Raw genomic sequence first — 23,378 nt, forward strand, 5'->3', positions numbered from 1 at the left:
TTCCTTGTGTCCAGGTTTGGAGAAACACATGGTATCAGCCTTCTTGGTTTGGTGGGGAATGAATTCTTCCTGTGAAACATATGGCTCTTTGAAGACAGGTGTGTTTTGACTGGATAGAAATAGGGTCAGCAGAGCTCTCAGCTGCATCAGGAAGAAAGGGAAGGAGGCCCGGTATTAGGAGCATTTGGAGCAAGACCCCAGAGGATTCTCCTGCTCTCATTCATCTGCTTGCTATTTATGTAAAATTTCAACCTGCCTGATGGTTGCTTTCCTTTTTCTGTATTGCCTTTTGGAAAAGCAAGAAACTTAGTGCTGGGAAACTGCTGAATGAACTGTAAAATTCAATCAACTCCTGATTTTTCAAAATGCAGATTACCTGATTTACCCTCTCTCAGGTATCAGGTTTTGTTCTCAGTTTATATTCTGATGTCGGCCAGCTTCCCTGATCCATCTCTCCTCTTGGAGGTGGAACACTTAATCTAAGGTTAGACCAGGAGCTACCAGGAAGTTAAAATGTATCAAAAAAAAAAAAAAAAAAAAAGGATATGACAGGATGTCCCTCCTGATTCCCTTTCACCCATTCTCATCCTGACCTCTGTGAGATGGGGTCATTTAGTTTTATGATGTGAATTCAGGAAAGCCCATCATGATATGAATCCTATGACATGTGAGTCCTATGAAAGCCCATCAGTGTTGGTAAGAAAGCGCCATCTTATAAATCCTTCACTCAGTAATTTGAAGGTTCCAGGACCACTGCCCACAACGCTATGTGGCGTCATCATCCCCCTTCAGAAAGGAATCAGAAACACTGCTCTCCATGGTCTTGGGTATGTGTGACAGTTGCAGGAAGAGAAAGGGCCTTAACCCAGTGATGGTACAAGGCAGAGGAATAGGAAAGAGAAGAGGGGAGGAGACCAGGGAGCCCGGGGTGCCTGGAAGCCTGCCTGAGGCCAAGTTGGTATGATACAAAACATAAACAGGTGGGAGGTTTTACACTGTCTGTGAACCTTTGGTGCATTTGGAATTGGGTAGCAGAAATATTTTCTTTTTGGAAAAGGACTGAACCTTAATGTACCTCTAGGCATTTAGGGGCATTAATATAGGTACGGATATATTTTCAGCCTGGAATTTGAAATAAAATATTTGGGATTAACTGTTTTACTTGCCTCTGTGGGCAAGGAATTCAATAATTAAAAGTTAAATCTATGCTAAGATATACTATATATATACTAAACAAAATAAGACAGAGCATTGAAAGGTCATGGATGGGATTCCATAGTCATGGCTGAAAAGGCAGGTATCACCAATTGAGCAGGCGCACCTCACTGGTCTAAACACAGCCACTAGCAAATGAACAGGAGAAGAGAGTTAGAGATTGTGTTTAGAACAAAAGCCTTTCTGAAACTGCAAGGATTTTCTTTCTTTCTTTCTTTCTTTCTTTCTTTCTTTCTTTCTTTCTTTCTTTCTTTCTTTCTTTCCTTTCTTTCTTTCTCTTTCTTTCTTTTCTTTTTCTTTCTTTCTACTGAGGACCAAAATTAAGGTTTCCTTAGAGTAGTTTTACAACTCTGAAAGAACTGATTGTTCTAAAGCCACACCTTGGTTACTTCCTCTGCAATCATCACATTGAAAGATCAACAGATGCATGTTCAGGAGGAGGAGACATTCTCAGATTGTAGTTAACTTGGATCACAAGAAGGGGTGGGGGCACTGGTGTCCTGGGGCATCACACTTCAGGAGCTCAGGCACAGTCCCCTTGGGCATGCCCCCCAGCATGGCTGCGTGCCCTAGAGCGAATAGATCTTTAGTGTGTGAGCAAGGGCTTTTCAGTTTCAGAAATGAGAAGGTAGGTCAGAGGGAGCTTAGCCATTTTCGCATGTCTCTCTGTCTCTGTCTCTGTCTCTCTCACACACACAGACACACACACACACACACACAAACACACACACACACCACATTCACAAATCCGCAGTTGCTTTGAGTAGGGAAAACATTTTATTTTTATCATGTAGACATGGCCAAAATGTTCTCAACCCATTAAAAACTTAGAATAAGATGTAGCCCCTGCTACAGAAATACCTGTTCTTTTTATTCCTCAATGGAGATAACTGCATACAAGGGTCCTTAAAATGATATGACTGGGATGCAAGTCTCTCCTTAGAATAATTACCTGTTCTGAAGAAAAGGAAGACATGTTACATAAGGAAAGCAACTTCAAGTTCCTGTGTGGATCGTTATGAAAAAAGTGCCTGAAGAGGACACATCTACTCTAGGTAACGAGAGACTTCAGTTTAAGTTCCAGCTCTGCAATGCACTGGCTGTGAACGGATTTACAAAAAATCTTTCTTAAACTGTTTCTTTATCTATAAAACGGGCACACAAAAGCCATTTGGCTACTTCCCAAAATTGTCATGAGAATCGAATGTAGAACACTATACAAGGCACATGAAAGTAAAGCAAAAGTATAGAAAACTGTCTAGGGTGAATTAAAAGCAAGTCTGTGCCCAGTTATAGCTTAGTAATACATAAAGATTGTTGAAAAGCAAAATTGACATTTTGCTCTGCCACAATGAGCTAAAACCTTGAATATATACAATGTAGTTCTAGGGAAACAAACTTTATACCTTTAGATAAACATACAAAAAAGTTCTCCAAACTGAGTTACTTGTCTACTACCAGTCTACAAAATAGATAAAACCAAGAACTTTTTCTGTGAGTTACTGACTGTCTAATAAAACAACTTTATTCCTGATTTTACGATCAGGAATATATATGATGAGCCTCATAGGTACTAATGTAGAAATTATGTGTTTTTATTATATTATTATACTGTAATTCTGGGATATATGTGCAGAACATGCAGGTTTGTTACATAGGTATACATGTGCCGTGGTGGTTTCCTGCACCCACCAACCTGTCATCTAGGTTTTAAGCCCCGCATGCATTAGGTATTTGTCCTAATGCTCTCCCTCCCCACCCCCGACAGGCCCCAGTCTATGATGTTCCCCTCCCTGTGTTCATGTGTTTTCATTGTTCAACTCCCACTTATGAGTGAGACCACGCCGTGTTTGGTTTTCTGTTCCTGTGTTAGTTTGCTGAGAATGATGGTTTCCAGCTTCATCCATGTCCCTGCAAAGGACATGAACTCATTCTTTTTATGGCTGCATAGTATTCCATGGTGTATATGTGCCACATTTTCTTTATACAATCTATCACTGATGGGCATTTGGATTGGTTCCAAGTCTTTGCTATTATGAATAGTGCCTCAGTAAACATACGTGTGCATGTGTTTTTATAGTAGAATGATTTATAATCCTTTGGGTATATACCCAGTAATGGGATTGCTGAGTCAAATGGTATTTCTGGTTATAGAGCCTTGAGGAATCACCACACTGTCTTCCACAATGATTGAATTAATTTACACTCCCACCAACAGTGTAAAAGCATTCCTATTTCTCTGCCTCATCTCCGGCATCTGTTGTTTCCTGACTTTTTAATAATCACTATTCTAATTGGTGTGAGATGGCATCTTATTGTGGTTTTGATTTGCATTTCTCTAATGACCAGTGATGATGAGGTTTTTTTCATATGTTTGTTGGCCACATGAATGTCTTCTTTTGAGAAGTGTCTGTTCATATCCTTTGCCCACTTTTTGATGGGGCTGTTTGTTTTTTTCTTGGAAATTTGTTTAAGTTCCTTGTACATTCTGGATATTAGACCTTTGTACATTCTGGGTATTAGACCTTTGTACATTCTGGGTATTAGACCTTTGTACATTCTGGATATTAGACCTTTGTACATTCTGGATATTAGACCTTTGTTAGATGGATAGATTGCAAACATTTTCTCCCATTCTGTAGGTTGCCTGTTCACTCTGATGCTAGTTTCTTTTCCTGTGCAGATGCTCTTTAGTTTAATTAGATCCCATTTGTCAATTTTGGCTTTTGATGCCATTGCTTTTGGTGTTTTAGGCATGAAGTCTTCACCCATGCCTATGTCCTGGATGGTATTGCCTAGGTTTTCTTCTAGTGTTTTTAAGATTTTAGGTTTTAAGTGTAAGTCTTTAATCCACCTTGAGTTAATTTTTAGATAAGGTGTGAAGAAGGGGTCCAGTTTCAGTTTTCTGCATATGGCTAGCCAGTTTTCCCAGCACCAATTATTAAATAGGGAATCCTTTACCCATTGCTTGTTTTTGTCAGGTTTGTTGAAGAACAGATGGTTGTAGATGTGTGGTGTTATTTCTGAGGCCTCTGTTCTGTTCCATTGGTCTCTATATCTGTTTTGGTACCAGTACCATGCTGTCTTGGTTGCTATAGCCTTGTAGTATAGTTTGAAGTCAGGTAGTGTGATGCCTTCAGCTTTGTTCTTTTTGCTTAGGATTGTCTTGGCTATACGGGCTCTTTTTTGATTCCATATGAAGCTTAAAGTAGTTTTTTCCAGTTCTGTGAAGAAAGTCAATGGTAGCTTGATGAGAATAGCATTGAATCTATAAATTACTTTGATGAGCATGGCCATTTTCACGATATTGATTCTTCCAATCCATGAGCATAGAATGTTTTTCCATTGGTTAATGTCCTCTCTTATTTCTTTGAGGAGTGGTTTGTAGTTCTCCTTGAAGAGCTCCTTCATGTCCTTTGTGAGTTGCATTCCTAGGTATTTCATTCCTTTGTAGCCATTGTGAATGGGAGTTCACTCATGATTTGGCTCTCTGTCTGTTATTGGTGTGTAGGAATGCTTATGATTTTTGCACATTGATTTTGTATCCTGAGACTTTGTTGAAGTTGCTTATCAGCTTAAGGAGTTTTTGGGCTGAGACAATGGGATTTTCTAAATATACAATCATGTCATCTGCAAACAGAGACAATTTGACTTCCTCTCTTCCCATTTGAATATGCTTTATTTCTTTCTCTTGCCTGATTGCCCTGGCCAGAACTTCCAATACTATGTTGAAAAGGAGTGGTGAGAGAGGGCATCCTTGTCTTGTACCGGTTTTCAAAGGGAATGCTTCCAGCTTTTGCCCATTCAGTATGATATTGGCTATGAGTTTGCCATAAATAGCTCTTATTATTTTGAGATATGGTCCATCAATACCTAGTTTATTGAGTGTTTTTAGCATGAAGCAGTCTTGAATTTTGTCGAAGGCCTTTTCTGCATGTATTGAGATAATTATGTGGTTTTTGTCACTGGTTCTGTTTATGTGATTGATTACGTTTACTGATTTGCGTATGTTGAACCAGCCTTGCATCCCAGGGATGAAGCCCACTTGATCATGGTGGATAAGCTTTTTGATGTGCTGCTGGATTTGGTTTGCCAGTATTTTATTGAGGATTTTCACATCAACGTTTGTCAGGGATCTTGGCCTGAAATTTTCTCTTTTTGTTGTGTCTCTGCCAGGTTTTGGTATCAAGATGATGCTGGCCTCATAAATGAGTTAGGGAGGGGTCACTCTTTTTCTGTTGTTTGGAATAGTTTCAGAAGGAATGGTACCAACTCCCCTTTGTACTTCTGGTAGAATTCAGCTGTGAGTCCATCTGGTCCTAGGCTTTTTTTTGGCTGGTAGGCTCTTAATTACTGCCTCAATTCCAGAACTTCTTATTGGTCTACACAGGGATTTGACTTCTTCCTGGTTTGGTCTTGGGAGGGTGTATGTGTCCAGGAATTTATCCATTTCTTCTAGATTTTCTAGTTTATTTGTGTAGAGGTGTTTATAGTATTCTCTGATACTAGTTTGTATTTCTGTGTGATCAGTGGCGATATCCCTTTAATTTTTTTTTATTATGTCTATTTGATTCTTCTTTCTTTTCTTCTTTATTAGTCTGGCTAGTGGTGTGTCTGTTTTGTTAATCTTTTCAAAAAACCAGCTCCTGGATTCATTGATTTTTTGAAGAGTTTTCGTGTCTCTATCTCCTTCAGTTCTGCCCTCATCTTAGTTATTTCTTGTCTTCTGCTAGCTTTTGATTTTGTTTGCTCTTGCTTGTGTAGTTCTTTTAGTTTTGATGTTAGGGTGTCGATTTTAGATCTATGTATTCTTTTAATTCAGTGATCTGGTCCTTGAGAAATGTCCCCAGTTGAGGTAAGGAAGCCATCCTCCTTTGTACCCTCTGCATTGACCACCACCAAAGCAAGCATGGTTCAAAGTAAAGCAGCTCCCTTGTGTGGAGGAAAATCCCCAGGGAGAAACACAGCTGTGGCACATCAGCAGACAAGGCTTCTGGCAGCTGAGCAAACTTATGCTTTAGTGCTAGAGTGGGATTGAGGAGGCACATCACAGCAACCACTGTAAACAGTTCCCCAAAAGTTGGATTACTGATGAAAGTATGAGTTTATATTGCAATATATGTTTCTTAAATGTTGTATAATTTGTACTTCCATCAGCAACGTATGAGAATGTCTGTTTCCCTGAATACTCCCCAGCACTTGGTATTATTGCTTTTCCAAATGTTTGATGATTACATACTCTTGTTAATTTAAACATTTCCCTGATTATTGCTAAGTTTGAATATCTCTTTATTGGTGATACTTACTTTTGCCTTGGTAATATTTTTGTGCATGTATGTGTATGCCCTGTACTCATTTTTCTGTTGTGTTGTATCTTTGTATATAAATACCATTAATTCATTGTGAATTGTTGTGGGAGAGTCTCTTAAAATCTGTTCTCCATTTTGTTGCCTGGGCACATGGCTAGAGCACAGTCCCCAGTCACTTTTGCAGTTAAGTGTGATTGTATAACTAAGTTCTGAACAGTGGGTTTTCAGCGGAGATGTCTTTGTTATGCCTCCTAGTTGCCTTTTATCCTCTTCTTCAGTGGACACAGATACTAATGGCTATGGTGGAGCTTTGAGGTAGTAGGAGGCTGGGTCTCTGAATCACCATGTGGGGTAGCTGTCTGCAAACTGTGAACCCCTGCTCTGGACTATTAGATGGACAAGAAATAAACCTCTTTCATATTTGAGTTACTATACATTTTTGGGATGTACTATTTGTTTTAGCAGTTTAGCCCACCCTAATACAGCTGTATTGTCTAATTTCTTCTTAGTCCATCATATTTATTTGACCACATATCATAGTATCTTTAAAGGCTGCCTAGAGAAAAATGCACAGGCAACAGAATTTGAAAAGGGAGGCCAGAGAAGCAGGAGGGACAATAGGATAGTGTGACATTGTAGAAGCCAAAGAAAAAAGTATTTCAGGAAACAAGCCATGATCAATCATGTATCATACTGTTGAGAGGCTAGGCAGGGGCAAAAAAATGCTTGATGATTGGTTCAGTGCAAAGATGCCTCTGGAGCCAGGATTCCAGGACAGAAGTATTAGAAACCTTTCCTGTGATGAAGGCACCTTAATATCTGGGAAGTGAATGCTCTATTAAATGTCTGTCTTCTGCTAATGAACTTGCCAAATCTGTAAAAAGTCTGGAAGTTGCCCACCCATGCCCTTGAAGAGCAGTAAAAGCACTGTTCAATCTGAAGTATTGATCCACACATCTCTGCAGGCCTAGATATCTGGGTGATTCCAGCTCATTCCACTGGAATTCATCTGCAGGCAGGTCGTATGAACCACTATTAACTCTTAGAGAGCCGCGTTGGCCATTCACAGCTGAACTAACAGTGCCCTTCGCAGAAGGCACAACATTCACGAGCAGTAAGTTCTTGCCTACTACTCCCCACTGTCTGAACATGATAGATCGACTTTCAATTTTTCACCTACACTTTATTCAACTCTCTTGTTTTCTCAGGTGAGACTCTAAAAATTACTTCTAGGAACAGAACATTCTGGGTTACTGAATCTCAGGACACAAATAAATTATCTTGCTTACAAGAAAAAACACGGTAAAACTTTATTGTACATCCCAGTTAACGGGTTAAAATAAGAGAAAATATATTTTATCGTTTTCTTCCTCTTTTTTTTTTTTTTGAGACAGAGTTTTACTCTGTCACCCAGGCTGGAGTGCAGTGGTGCAATCTCGGCTCACTGCAGCCTTGACCTCCCGGGCTCAGGTGATTCTCTCACCTCACCCTCCAGAGTAGCTGGGACTACAGGCATACACCACCATGCCCAGCTAATTTTTTTGTATTTTTAATAGAGACAAGGTGTCGCCATGTTGCCCAGACTGGTCTCGAACTCCTGGACTCAAGCAATCTACCCACCTTGGCCTCCCAGAGTGCTGGGATTACAGGTGTGAGCCACTGCGCCTGGCAAAGAAAACATATTTTGATTAATCTTTTAAATTAAATGACCATGGAGATAACTTATCTACCATAAAAGTGAGAGATGAAAAGAGATGCAGACATGTCAAAAGACATCAATACATGTGCTTATTAAAAGTATATGGTGCTGTGCTTTAAAAACCTGGAACTGAAGGTGACTTTTCTAATTACCTATGACATGTGAAGTCAGTTGTCCCTAATACATTCAGAATGACACATTACGAATGAATAGATATTAGAGCTTTCTGCTCTGCTGCTTATAGAAACATCCGATGAAAGACAAGCACTTGGATATGTCACCTATGTCTTAAGAAAAGAAAATGAAAAGATAGTTGGAAAAGGTAGAGGGTCATTCTATGCTTCATGTTTTTAGTAATTCTGAGCATGAAATTATTTTTTGAAGAAAATTTCTTGTTTCTTATTTTAAAATATGTAACAAGTTTAAGCTACAGAGTTAAGAAGCTTCAGTCTTACTTGATTCAAAATGCTTATTAGTTCCTGGCAATTAAACAGCATACGCACTATCCATTTTAAGGTAATTTATCTCTAGTTTCTTCTTAGGAAAATATTTAGAAAGCCATATAGAATTTAGCAGTAGAAATGAAAATAGGGTCTATTATTTTATTTCTGCCTTCCCATTATATACTATTGAGGCTTTAAAGCATCTTTTTTTCATAATCAATTTTATAAATTACTCCTATTCATTAGCAAACAGATTAAGGGAATATTCACATTTTGAACAATGGAAATTCTCCAGAATTCCAAGACACTCATTTATTCCATATCATTTTGAATGGGTTACATACAAAGTTGTTTTGTTTTTGCACCTACAGTATGAAAACATAGAGATCCTTAATGCTATCAATGATATCTTCAATGTGTAAACAAAAAATTTATGTTTCCAGATTTTATGGCTGTCCTGCACATTTAAGTAGGCCTTTGTGTCTGCTGAGTAGAATGTCATGGAAGGGGAACACATGATAGCCTGCTGAGTCTAGATTCAACACATGTATTATGTTGATAAATAACTACCATCCTCGGAAATCCACTGCACTTAGTCTCTCCTTCTCTTGCAGTGATTGCCACACTCTACTTTGTTTTCTTGTTACTGCGGAATGTTTTCGCTCCCTCTCTGGAGCATGAGTTCTTCCAGATAAGCCTGTTTTTCAGTCTTTGCTGCGTCCCCCAAGTGTCCTGCTTGTAGTTGGCTGTCAGCACAATTTTGTGGAATAAATGACTTCCAAGTGATGTAAAGCATGTTCCACTTGGGTTTTTCTTATTATTATTATTTTTTTTTAAGTTAATCTGGCTGGGTGTGGTGGTTCACGCCTGTAATCCCAGCACTTTGGGAGGCCGAGGCAGGCTGATCACAGGGTCAGGAGTTCGAGACCAGCCTGGCCAGCATGGTGAAACCCCGTCTCTACTGAAAATACAAACAAATTAGCCGGGCATGGTGGCACATGCCTGTAGTCCCAGCTACTCGAGAGGCTGAGGCAGGAGACTAACGTGAACCTAGCAGGCGGAGGTTGCAGTGAGCCGAGATTGTGCCACTGCACTCTAGCCTTGGTGACAGAGCGAGACTCCATCTCAAAAAAAAAAAAAAAATTAACCTATACAAAATAGTTTTGTATATGAATAATTTCCAATGATTTCCCTAACAGATGTAGTAAAATACTGTTTCCAGCCCTAATTAATTAGACCGGGAGCAAGGCAGAAAACCCTGGTAAATAATTAGGCATTATTAGCTTCGTCAACAGAGTGGAGGGAAGTTTACTTAGAACTATAGGGAAACTTAACTCATGGAGCTGATTTTTGTCAATTTCTACATTGGTCTTTAGAAAAATCATGAGCAGAGTCGCACAGTATGCAGAGCTACTCTTCATGATTTGTGGTATTTTCCCTAAATTCTTTGCTAAAATATTACTGGTGTTACATACAAACATAACAAAAATGCAGTCTGTTTTAATTTAGTATAATTCCTTCACATTTTTCTGCTCTCTTCTTGGTCAAAATATATCTCTGTCTCTATCTCCACATACTTGACTTTGTAAGCTCTCTTCCATGCCCAAATCCAGCATAGTTCCCTGTACTTTCTGAGGGACTTCTATATGTATTGCAACTAGTTGATTAACTATGCAAGAAGGCTTCCCAGATGTTGCTAGTCTCACGTTTTACTCCCCTTACGCCTTAAATGCTCATTGTAGCACCACCTTTTGTAGAATGGAATCACGTGTGATGATGTTTCGAGAGCGACAGATACTATAATAAGGTTCTTTTTTCTAGCACTTCTTATAAATAAATGCCATTGGCTAGGTGATAGCATTTGGTTCTATGTCCCCACCCAAATCTCATCTCTAATTATAATCCCCATGTGTCAAAGGAAAGACCCATAATGCCCACGTGTTGAGGAAAGGAGGTGGCTGGATCATTGGGGCAGCTTCTCCCATGCTGTTCTACTGATAGTGAGTGAATTCTCTTGAGATCTGATGGTTTTATAAGGGGCCCTTCCCCCTTCACTTTCTCCTCTCTCTTCTGCCACCATGTAAGATGTGCCTGCTTCCCCTTCTACCATGATTGTAAGTTTCCTGAGGCCTCCACAGCCATGCAGAACTGTGAGTCAATGAAACCTCTTTCCTTTATAAATTACTCAGTCTTGGCAGTATCTTTATAGCAGTGTGAAAGCGGTTTAATGAAATGTGTCCTAATAAAGATATCGCCATTTTATTTCATGACAAATTATGGTATAGTAAAGCTTTGGTTCTTTAATCATAAAGCCATTGGGATTCTTTTTGTATGACTGAAACGTTGTGTTCATGGCCTTAAAACTACTTTTCTTCTGTTGTGTTTATTACATTTATAAGTTGTAAGGACATTCCATGGAATTCCAAGCTGTATGAATTTAGAGGCGAGCCTCCGGGAAGATAATTGATCACCAGTGGCTGTGAACCATTCTTTTGTGCAACTTTAACAGCTCAAAAGCTCATAGTTTCAGGCCTGAATGGAAGCTTGATGGTAGAGTCACCTCACCTGATGCTTGAATAATCCAATTTTCACTTCGCAGTCCCATCTTTCAAATATTTAAAGACATCATCATGTCACGCCTCCCCTCCCCAGAAACTCCTCCAAATCAGACTAAGCTAAAATTAGGTTATGGTCTATTTTCCTTCATGTGATACAGTTTTAAATCTCTTCGCCCATCGGATTGGACTTGGATTTGAATGCTAGCCCCATTAATTTATTATGTATGTAAAGCTAGACATGTTTTAACAATGTTTTGAACCTCAGCATTTTTTAACCTGTAAAATGGGGATAATAATACTAATAGGACTGTTAGGATGATTAACTCAAATAATCAACGCACATACCTGGTACTTAGTAAGTATTCACTTCCTTTCCATTTTTAAAGTGATTTGTAGAACGCTTGTGTTCCAGGAAGAAAGGTGTTGTGATTAAACAGTCAGAAAAATAAATAGGGTTAAGCGAAGTTACTTAGATTTTCTAATTACAAGATTTCCAGAGCTTTTAACAGGATAACATGCTTTGTGAATCTCCAGATAAATATGGTTTGAAGCATTTCCCAAGTTTATTTGACCACAAAACCCTTTTTGAGTAGTACACCGAATAACATTTTGTGTTTTTCTGAATATGGTGTGAGAAAGGGTGTCCTAGTGGGATCTTTGGATGTGTTGCTTTGCCCCCTGGGCTTGTCTGGAAGTATGATTGTCCCTCTGGGTCCTAGGAGTGGCCGATGCAGGGAAATTTATTCTGAGCAAACACAAAGAGGGCAAATATTTTTCCTCTGCTTCAAGTAAGAAAATAGTCAGCAATGAGGCTTAGGTCTTTTTGTTTCATCTATGATGCTGAGGTATAGTCTTCAGGTTTGGGAAACTGAGGAATTACTGTAATGAAAATACTATGAAAAATAAACTAATAGGAAGGAGGAAAAACTGAAGATATTATGTGGTGAGCTGGGCAGAATCCAGCATGCTGTCCCCTTTCATGAAATTAAATATTTCTGTTTATATGATGGAAAATCTGTGCTGATTCATTCTCATTAAGGCTCTAGCAAGTTCATCAGAAAACGTTTATAGAGACCTTGGGGAAAACTCAACAGGGGGGAATTTCCTGTTAGGGGCTGGGGGTGGGGAGCGAGTATTTTCCCTTTATTGGGGTTTGCTTTGTTAATTGGTGTTTGAAGAAACCCCATTTCTTTCATAGTTGAAGCTAAGCAGAATTAATGTTAATTAAAAAATCATGTTAGCATTCCCAGAGCACATTCAAGCCGTTAGTTGGGAAAAGCCTTGTCCAAAACACTTCTCTCATGGCTTTGTTTGTATGGGGAACCGACTGGTGAGGAGTTTCACCAGGATAAGAGAGGGAGCTGCCAGTTTATTTCTGGAACATAGAAGGATGTGTTTCAAAAGACACTCAAAATAAAGAACACACCAACATGTACCGGAAGTGGTTTGGTTTTCTGTTTTTTTAAAGCAAGGATGGAGCCATGCTTGAGACCTGTAAAACAGGATGCTGTACTCGAGTGTGTGTTGGGTAGAAATGGGTAGGGAACGGTGATCCTTGGCCTGTGATTGTCAGTATTCTAAAAAATGTACAGTTTTCAAACTTTACTATTTGAAGCAGACTATCTTTTTACTTGCCTGTAGAAATCTGTACGGGGGTCTTTCCATTTAATCTTCTTTAAGGACTATTTTACTTCACACACAGAGGACTTCAATAAATAGATACATTGCCATCTAATCCCTGAGGTCTGTGTATTTCCTTTGGGTATAATTAACTTCGGTGGCTTACTAGACCTAAACAACCACCTCAGACAGTACTGGGGGGAAAAGAAAAATCCTGAATATATTTTTCTGCGGGTTCTGGAGTCCACTGATTATTTTTTTAAGGTATGAGTTACATATTATGGAATGAGAATGTCTAATATTGAGTTGCATTTAGGTAGAAGTCAACTGACACTAATAGCCATTCTGAAATGTGAAATGATTTTCCAACTCAATGAAAATAATCATTTGATTATTTATTCATTGATGTATTCCTCATTTCACTTTAAAAACATCTGAAGAGGCTTATAACGAAGATTACATAGAAAATCAGTTTGATAATGTAAACCCAGAAATTGCAAATGGGATCTGCAGAAAGAGGTGGTAGCAAACCTGCTAATATGGCAGGCTAGTGCGGCTGTTCCAACTGAGCATCCATTTTGATTCTCTGCTTCCTGAAAGGCAGAATTAGAAGGCAAACATTCTTGAATTATTTCCATTAGAACTGAAGAAACACAAACAAATTCTTATTTGAACACAAGTTTTTCTGGCACTAAATTCTAAAGGAAAGAAATTTCTTCACATGTGCTTTTTTAAAGCATGTGATTTCTCTTTTGAAAATTATTTTTAGGCACACAAATGATTTATGAATACATTTAAACAACACAGAAGTATGTAGATTAAGAAGTTCAGGTTCTCCTTTACCCTTTCAACTTCACCCTCCCACCTGGAGTCTGGTGTGTGACATCTCTGAACTTTTTCTAAGACCCCCTTTATTTCCTACCGCTTGCCCCATGTGTATCAAATACATCATATACAGGGATCATATAGATGGATTATTCTTCAGCTTACTTTTATTTATTTATCTATGCTTTGATGATCATCCATATCAATATAAATAGTGCTATCTTGTTTTGTAAAACTCCTATACGGATGTTCTAAGATTTACCAAAACATTCTCCTATGTCTGAGTTATTTGCAATTTTTCTTCCTTTGTTTGTTTTTTCAGAAAGGGTTTGGCTCTGTTGCCCAGGCTGGAGTGCAGGGGCATGAACACAGCTCACTGCAGCCTCGACCTCCTGGGCTCAAGCGATCCTCCCACCTCAGCCTCCCAAGTAGCTGAGGCTGGCTAACTTTTAAATTTTTTGTAGAAACCGGGGTCTTGCCATGTTTCCTGGAACGGTCTCAAACTCCTAGGCTCAAGTGATTCTCCCACCTTGGCCTCCCAAAGTGCTGGGATCATAGGTGTGAGCCACAGTACCCGGCCACAATTTTTAAATATTACAAATAATGCCATAATAAACACCATGTGCATGTGTTTAAAAATTTTTGTTTGGTGGATATGATAGACACTTAGAAGTAGGAAAACACAGTCAGAAGGTATATGCGTAACAAAAATGACAAAGGGAGACTTTGTGATTAAGGGCAATGAGTTCTCAAAATCAGTAATTCTCAAATTTTTGGTATGGGTGTGTTCCTGTAGGTGTCATGCTCTTTGGAGAACCTTCTTACCTACTGCTGAAGATAATTCTATCATATGAACACTTTTCCTGTCATACCAGATGACATTTGAAGTAGGCAATAAGATAAAGAATCATAATTTCACATCTCAAAGAAGCCAACCTGGCCCACCAGGATCAGCTGCTCCTAAGGATTTTTGTTTTCAATATCTTGTGACTCGTTCATTTTGTTCTTGACTATCAGCATTTATGAGCAGATAAATAACACCTGTAAATAAGAAAATACTTGAAAAAAATACTTGAGTATTTTTTTCATTCAGAGCAAAAAAGATATCTGTTGCTGGATCTTAGAAGTAGAAAAATCTAAGTTTGGCACGTTGCAAAGGGAATCATTTGAGAAAGAGTGCTCTAGATTAAGTCGATGACAAAATAAGGAATGAGTTGTTATATATAATACCACCACTGAAAGGCCCACGTTAAATTTTTAGCCAGTACTCCTTCAAAAAGATATGATATCCAAAAGGACTTTATAACAAATTTTAGGTGAATTCCAGACTGATACATCTTTAAGATTTTCTTAATTATTTATATAGTCCTGAAATTTACATCCTGCTTCCAAATCAGTTCATTTAAATACACACGAGCAAGTTTTGCTTCTGTTTGAATAAACTCACATCTTTGGCTGATATTTCCGACATTTTTTTTATATTGTCTGAGAAGTAGAATGACTCCTTCCAGACAGGGATCTAAACAATTCTAAAGAAATACTGAATAAACAGAGAGCCACAGAATGCAGACTATAGTGTGTTAAACAATTCTGAGGTTATTCCTGGTACAACTTGCGCATAAAGGAAACAGAACTTCAGTCTTAAGGTAAACATTGGCATCTATCAAATGCACACATCTTATCCTCTCTGAATTTGATGCCTTCTGAAAGGGAAGATTCAATGTGAGTTGTAATCTGCAGAAGGCTTTGAGATTTAAGGCGTTCAACAATTCCACTTATCTAGTTCCCTTCTTTCAGCCCCCTTTTACCAGCTTCCTAGATTAGCCTCATTCATTAATTATTCTGGTCATACTTCGAGTAAAAGAGGAGAAAACGCAATGGCAGCCAATCACTTCAGAACTATAGACTTTACAAAAAAGACAAAGAATGGGTATCCCCAACAAGCATGTTTATTTACAATACCCATAACTATAGAATACCTCCAAAAATATGCCCTTGGTCTTTTTGTTTTCTAAGCAGGTATGTAGTTGATTAGATGCGTTTAAGGATTTTAAATGTTAATACGTATGAACATGTCTGTCATCCTTTATCCTATTCATATTTCCACATGATATTTTCAGAGATTTTGACTTGGGGGATTTTAGGTGGGGAAATTCTGATTCAGGGTCATTGACTTAGATAGTATCTTCATTCTCAGATCTCTGATTTCTTATAGAAATCATTCTCCTCATCTGGCCGGTCTTTTAAGACCAGAATCCAGTGATGATCACCAAGAATGAACAAGAGAGAATTGTGTCGCTAACTCGCTCTCTTCCCAGTTCTCCTTGGATTTGCACACTCACTTAGTAATTTGAACCCTATGGCATGGCATTGCATTCCTGAAAACTGACTTTTATGTCTGCATGCTTTTACTAATATTACTTATTTCTGGGCACAATGGTGCATGCTTGTAGTTCAAGCTACTCGGGAGGCTGAAGGAGAATGATTGCTTGAGACCAGGAGTTCAAGGCCAGCCTGGGCAATGTTGCAAGATCCTGTCTCTTAAAAAAATTACCTATGATTACCCCCCTCCCCCAGCTCACACTGATTCGTCTATATAGGCAAAAGCTGGTCTGGGCTTTATTCTGGATTTATTTTGAATTCTAGGTCATGTTTTCCACCACAACCATAGCACCAAGATTGATAGGGATCCTAGCATATCTCTTACATCTCCTTATGAAACCGACTCTATGACCATTTAGCAAATTCCAAAGTTTCCTCATTTATGTAGTGGAGTTACTACTGACACTCCTCAGAGATGTGTTGTGAGGATTAAATGAGGTAATATACACAAAGAACTTAGCATAATTCTGTAAACAAGGGTCAATATCCCATAGTTATCTGAGAGGAAAAAAAGCCAGATACAAAACAACTCCTGAAGTTCATTGAGGCAGTATTTCAATGAAGGCTCATTTGCTCTTCTCTCTCCCCTCCTTGGGTTTTAATTCTTCTTACGTAATATAAAAGTAGGAAAATGAGGTTACAAAAAGACTAACAGTTCTCAACACTATCACCATCTAATGCTCCCCAGTTTGTAAGATGAATGATGTACATTAAGCATCTACACCAAACAACCTCTGGGAGGCACACAAACTAGCTGGAATCCAGTGTGAGAGTGAAAAAGCAAAGCTACCTTTGGACACTGTAGTTATTGTGGTTAGAATGACATTAGGAATGATGCAATAGGCTGGCCTCCCTCCATCAATTTATAAAGGATCCCTTTGATATTATCTTAATTTACTTTCAGGACCTGGCCTAATACATTGTACATATTCACATGGTTTTGGCTAGCCTCCAGCAGAACAAGCAGTACAAGACAGTCTGGAGAAGTACTTACCCAACCAGTTAAAAGTCCAGTTTCTGAGATACAGCATCAGCCTGCTGAACATCGAATTAGATCCCACAAGATCTCTACCCTCCAATGACTTAAGGCCTAAAGTGGTGCAGCACATTCTGGACTCATTGATTAACTCAAACAGTTTTTGTCCTACTTCTCCATTATGACGGCATTCCTCAGCATCAGAATTATAACTTTTTTGGTAGTCCAAGGCTGGCAACATCCGAAGACCTTTCAATAACCTGTTTGCCTCTGCCTCATTCCTTCTCCACCTTATTCTTGGTAGATGTTGACAGTTCTAACATTATAGCATGGGCAGTCTTACCACTTAATCTAACCCAGTTTAAATCTTATAAGTTCTTTTTAAATCATACATTCTTGAATAATAGAAAAATGACCGGGAAAAAGGCATTTTTGGCAACTGAGATCATATTAGAAGCTGATATGAACCATTCCATGTTTACATCCACCAAATAGCTTAATAGTCTATCTAGTGGGTATTGAATATGCTGCTCCTCAACCTTGTGTAATTGTACTTTTAGATCCTGTGCCTCTCAAGCTTCTGCAATCAATAATTTTGTGTCTTTCATAAGTTCTACTATCTAGGACAATGTGAGTAGCACAGATGAGGCAGAGAATGGAGAAAAGATTCCAAGGGCTTCTTCGATCAGAAGTAGGTCTATCAGATGCTGTAAGATCAGGGGACACCTTCATTGTATAATCTATCCAAATGCAGTGTTTAAAGGACTGAACTATTTACTCAGCACATTCATTTGACAAATAGTTCTGGAGAGTTTATAATACACAGGATACCATATTAAAAACTGAAGATGAATGAGCAAAACTAGACATAAGTCCTCAACTTGATATATCATGGAGTGAGGAACACATATATTAATCAAATACAACTTACACACGTAAATGCAGAATTGTGGTAAGGGCTTCAAAGTAAAGGTATATAGGACAATGAGAATTCAGATCTTCTTCAATTTCTATCAGACATCTAGTGACAACAGACCACCATCATCACAGACTTTTTATTATCAAAATGGCTTCTTTTCAGTTGGTCCTAACTAGCTACTTCAATGATACTTCTCTTTTGGGTGTTTAAACAGGTTTTTGTTTGTTGCTTTTTTTTTTTTTTTTTGAGGTAGGGTCTCATTCTGTTGCCCAGGCTGGAGTGCAGTGGTATAATCACAGCTTACTGTAGACTCGACCTCCTTGGCTCAAGCAATCCTCCCACCTCAGCCTCCTGAGTGGCTGGGCCACAGGTGCACCCCACCACACATGGCTAGTTTTTTAATGTTTTAAATTTATTATTATTATTATTTTGAGATGGAGTTTCACTCTTGTTATCCAGCTGGAGTCCAATGGTGGAATCTCGGCTCACTGCAACCTCTGCCTCCTGGGTTCAGGTGATTCTCCTGTCTCAGCCTCCTGAGTAGCTGGGATTACAGGTGCCTGCCACCACACCCAGCTAATTTTTGTATTTGTAGTAGAAGTGGAGTTTCACCATGTTGGCCGGGCTGGTCTTGAACTCCTGACCTCAGGTGATCCACCCACCTCAGCCTCCCAAAGTGCTGGGATTACAGGTGTGAGCCACTGCGCCTGGTCTAGTTTTTTTATTTTTTTGTAGAGATGAGGTCTCACTATGTTGCCCAGGCTGGTCTTGAACTCCTGGACTCAAGCTATTCTCCGACCTCAGGCCCTTAAGGTGCTGAGATCACAGGTGTGAGTCACCGTGCGTGGACTAAATAGGTTTTAATGCATTCACTAAATAGTTCATTTCGTACCATGCTATGCATGATCTCAGGTAACCATAATTACTTGAATATTTATAAGAACATCTTCTATTTTTACGAAGGTGTGTATTCCTTGGTATGACAGGGTTGTGCAATAAAATATTTTGGTAGAATGAGGAGAGTCCCAACTTATAGACCCATTTTGAAAAACTAAAACAAAACTGTATTAATCTGTTCCTGCATTGCTGTAAAGAAATGTCTGAGACTGGGTAATTTGTTAAAAAAAGAGGTTTAATTGGCTTGTGGTTCCACCGGCTGTACAGGAAGCATGGCTGAGGAGGCCTCAGGAAACTTTCAATCATGGCAGATGGCGAAGGGGAAGCAGGCATGTCTTATATGACTGGAGTAGGAGGAAAGGGGGGAGCTGTGACACACTTTTAAACAACCAGATCTCGTGAGAACTCACTCAATATCATGAGAACAGCACCCAGGGGGATGGTGTTAAACTGTTAGAAACTGCCCCCAGGACTCAATCACCTCTAACCAGGCCCCACCTCCAACACTGAGGATTACAATTGAACATGAGATTTGGGTAAAAATATAGATCCAAACCAGATCCAAACCCAACTGATTTCTGCCAGAGCAAGTAGATAAACCAAATATCTTCTGCACCAATGCCCACTAGTGTTACTTCTTGACAACAGAATAACTATTATTACTTTCTTCCTTAGGTTAATTTGATAAACCAGTATCATCTCTCCCTCCAAGCAAAATATTCTCTTCCTAAGTGCTTCCCTCTCCCCACACTTCTCCACCTCTTATTGCCCTTTTAGGAAACCAAGTTCATGGATCGAATTTCAGTTATTCTTCCAGATGACAAATGAATTTATTTATTTCCTTGTTTTCCCATTAGTTCATTCAACACTTGAAGTCTCATTATACATTTGATATTTTGCCAGTGGCTAAGTTCTAAGACTTAGAACTTCTCTCAAGGCTTTCATAATCTCGGTGACACAAACCTTTACAAAATTTTATCAAGCAGCAGAGTGGGCCTTAATAAAAATGTGTATAAAGCATAGAAGTGATAGAATAGCAGCAGTAAGTGGTAGTAGGTGTTAGGAAGATTTCTTGGTGAAGGAGAAGGAATGTAAATACTCCAGGAAGCCAAAGAGTACATTAGGGAGGGACTTACTAGGCAAAGGCACACCAGCATCTGCAAAGACTGAGGCCTAAAATAGCACGGTGAACTACGGATGAAGAATTAAGTCCAAGGAACAAGTGCACCAGAAGACACTGGAGAGAAGGAAGCAAGGGCCAAATTATGGGGAGTTCTATTTGTCATGTGACCAGCCCAGAAGTTACTGTGTAGGCAAAAGGGAAACCATGGAAGGAGTTTAAGCAGGAGAGTAAAACATCGACACTTGTATATTTAAAGGATAATTTTGGTGGCAACTGGAGAATGAATTGGGAGTGAGGAAGGCTACAAACGAGGTCCAGTTACCCTGCTGTCAGAATCCCAGGCGGGAAATGGTAAGCCTGAACTAAGGCAGCGGCCAAAGGAATGCAGAAAGAAGGTACACTTCGGCTGGGCACGGTGGCTCATGCCTGTAATCCCAGCACTTTGGGAGGCCAAGGCGGGTGGATCACAAGGTCAGAAGATCGAGACCATCCTTGCCAACATTGTGAAACCTCAGCTCTACTAAAAATACAAAAATTAGCTGGGCATGGTGGCACATGCCTGTAGTTCCAGCTACCAGGGAGGCTGAGGAAGGAGAATCACTTGAACCCAGGAGGCAGAGGTTGCAGTGAGCCAAGACTGCGCCATTGCACTCCAGCCTGGGTGATAGAGTGAGACCCCGTCTCAAAAAAAAAAAAATTAAAAAATTAAAGAAGGTACATTTGAGAAAAGTTTACAGAATCAAGAAAACTTGGCAACTGATTGGATGTGGGAGATGAGGAAGAAAGAGAAAACTAGGTCTACCCTTGTGTTTGGGAGAAAGGTGGATGTTAGTTTTAAAACACAAAAGGTACCTCTGAGAGAACCTTGACAATCAGAAACCAGGTGTAATTTTCTATCTAATAACTTAATAACTTTCCTTCTACGTGATCTCATAGTTGGGTGGACCCACGATAGACTCCTTATCGCCCAGACCAGCACCTAGTTCAAGTTTTCAACTTGACTGCATACTGGACAGCTTTAAAAAAATACTAATACCTGGATCTGTACCCAATTTATGCAGGTGTGATCTAGACATTGGTGTTCATTAAGGTCTCAGTGACTGTAAAATGCCATCACTGCTCCAGAGGTTTCCTTAGATTTAAAACACCTACTACTTACTTAAATGCTTACTCTTCTAATTGGCCAAACACCATACCCTTCTCTTACTCTAGTAAGCTATCAAAGAATTTGAAGTGCAGGTATTTGTGGGCCCTTGGCTCTGAAGGAGAAAAATCTTGGCCCTTAGAATCCAGAAAAGATGTGTTCCAGAAGGCCAGGCCTGAACTCTCTGGTCATGCTAGACTCTCTGAGGACCAGCACTCTCACCAAACCTGGCTCCACCAGGGGATGCGTGGCCTGGTGGGATCGAGGGTTGAGGCTTGAGGGGAGTGTCATGCCAGGGACGTGGATTGAGGACACGGACTGTGAAAGTCTGCTTCTCAGTTGACTCATAAACCTGGCAACCACACAGCTGAAAGTCTCTCAGACAGCAAGGCATATTGGGTTCCTAGTGCTGCCATAACAAAGTACCCACAGTCTGGTTGGTTTAAAACAACAGAAATTTTTTCCGTTACAGTTCTGTAGTCTAGAGGTTCAATATCACGGTTTTGGAAATGCCATGTGTCCTCACCAGGTTCTAGGGATGAATCTTTCTTTGCTCTTCTCAGCTTCTGGTGATTGCTGGCCGGGAGTGTTCTTTGAAGCCACATATTCCAGCCTCTGCCTCCATCTTCACGTGACCTTTATCCTTGGGTATATCTGTGTGTCCAAGTTTCACGCTTCTTCTTATAAGGATAGCTTATAGGCCCTAATCCATTATTACCTCATCTTAAGTTGATTACATCAACAAATACCCTATTTCCAAATATAGTCACATTCAGAGGTACTGGGGTTTAGGACTTGAACATATTCTAGGGAACAAAATTTACCCACAATACAAAAAGACTACTTGTGTTATCTGTTTCCTGGGAGAAATTCCTCCTGCTGCCTCTCACTGACATCTTGACTTTTCAGGTTGTGACCTCAGCTTGCTGACTACATAATTGCCTGTCCTGCCATCCCTCAAACCCCCACCTGCACCTCCATATCTCAGATCAAAAGAGCCACAGATTTTTTTCAGAAGTAGAAATAATATTATAGAGGACATCTGCTGTGTATACGTATTTACAATAGATGTATTTTATGAATGGGGAGAGTTCTGGGACTCTTTTCCCCCAAGTCTGTCTACTCTGGAAACGAGTCTCTAACTTTATTCTTATTTTAACTTCTGACCTGAACATACCACAGATATCTCTGACTCAAATTCTGTCCCGGTTGACCACCTCTCTCTCCTTTTCTACTTTGTCTTCTCACTTTTCCTTCTCTTTGGTTGCTTCTCACCAATACAACAGCCTCACTTCTGAACCGGCAAAGCTTCTTAAACCCTAAGGTGGACAGTCTTGGCCCCCCTTAAACTCTGACTTAAACCCTGTTTTTTCCATAATGAATGTAAGCAGCAAGTCACAAAGATAAAAATTAAACTGTATCTCCTTTCCTATTTGGTGACCCTTTATGCTATCAGCTTACTTTTCTGCACAGATATAAAAATGTACCTCGAGATGTGGATCCATCCCATAATTTGTATTGTCACTTTCCTTGAATCCAGATAGGATCCCTCCAAGCCAATCCCACTTCTTCCTTGATCTGAGGCCCTGTCCTCCAGTTGCTGTGTAGAATCGGGTTGGAGAACTTGGTACTGACTACATGAAAGGCAGCCTTCTATTTTTATATTTGTTCTTTTGCATTAGAAATCCTAAGGGATTGTTTGTTCATGTCTCACTGGGCCCATAACTGAAATACTACTGGGAGATTTCCCCATGTTTACTGACCATTAGATTCACTGCTGTCTATTTCTGGCCCTGAGGTAATTTTTTTCTGTGAACTTGAACAAATAACCTCTATTTTCCTTTCCTTATAAAATGATATACTTATTGCCTACGCATGTTTTTGGGCTTAACAAGGTTGTTACCAAATGATTACACATGAAGCTGAATCATAAAACATTTTATGCTTATTTTTATTGGCTGTACTACAGTACACTTCAATTCAGAAGCCATTTATTTATTTATTGCTCACTGACAATGTACCTAGCATTGTGCTACATGTTATTGGTAGTCTATGGCTTGTTAGGAAAATAGTAATGTTCAGTACGTACCCGACTGATCAATATGTAAGATATGGCCCCTGTTTTCAAGTAATCAACAACTTCTATGATCAGTAGTACTTTGTATTTTGAGGAAAAAGTAATTAGTTAAATAAAATGTTATCAGACAAATGTAGGCATTTGCAATGGTAAGAGCTAAGAAAAGGAGAAGGGACTTAATACGTATTCAA

The 23,378-nt window shown here is 39.4% G+C and overlaps 2 long non-coding RNA genes across 2 annotated transcripts; both read right to left on the reverse strand.

Moving 5' to 3' along the window:
- Positions 1-37: 37 nt before the first annotated feature.
- Positions 38-8,186, reverse strand: LOC131382858 (uncharacterized). Its single transcript, XR_009212444.1, has 3 exons — positions 8,145-8,186; positions 2,077-2,172; positions 38-141 (listed from the first exon to the last, which is right to left on the reverse strand). It is a non-coding gene; the product is annotated as an uncharacterized LOC131382858 (long non-coding RNA).
- A 5,204-nt stretch (positions 8,187-13,390) lies between these two features.
- LOC131382854 (uncharacterized) lies at positions 13,391-21,939 on the reverse strand. The gene is made up of 3 exons (XR_009212439.1): positions 21,637-21,939; positions 14,606-14,710; positions 13,391-13,437 (listed from the first exon to the last, which is right to left on the reverse strand). It is a non-coding gene; the product is annotated as an uncharacterized LOC131382854 (long non-coding RNA).
- Between the last annotated feature and the right edge of the window lie 1,439 nt (positions 21,940-23,378).

The sequence above is a fragment of the Hylobates moloch genome, unplaced genomic scaffold, assembly GCF_009828535.3.
Source record: "Hylobates moloch isolate HMO894 unplaced genomic scaffold, HMol_V3 SCAFFOLD_1, whole genome shotgun sequence".
Taxonomy (NCBI): domain Eukaryota; kingdom Metazoa; phylum Chordata; class Mammalia; order Primates; family Hylobatidae; genus Hylobates; species Hylobates moloch.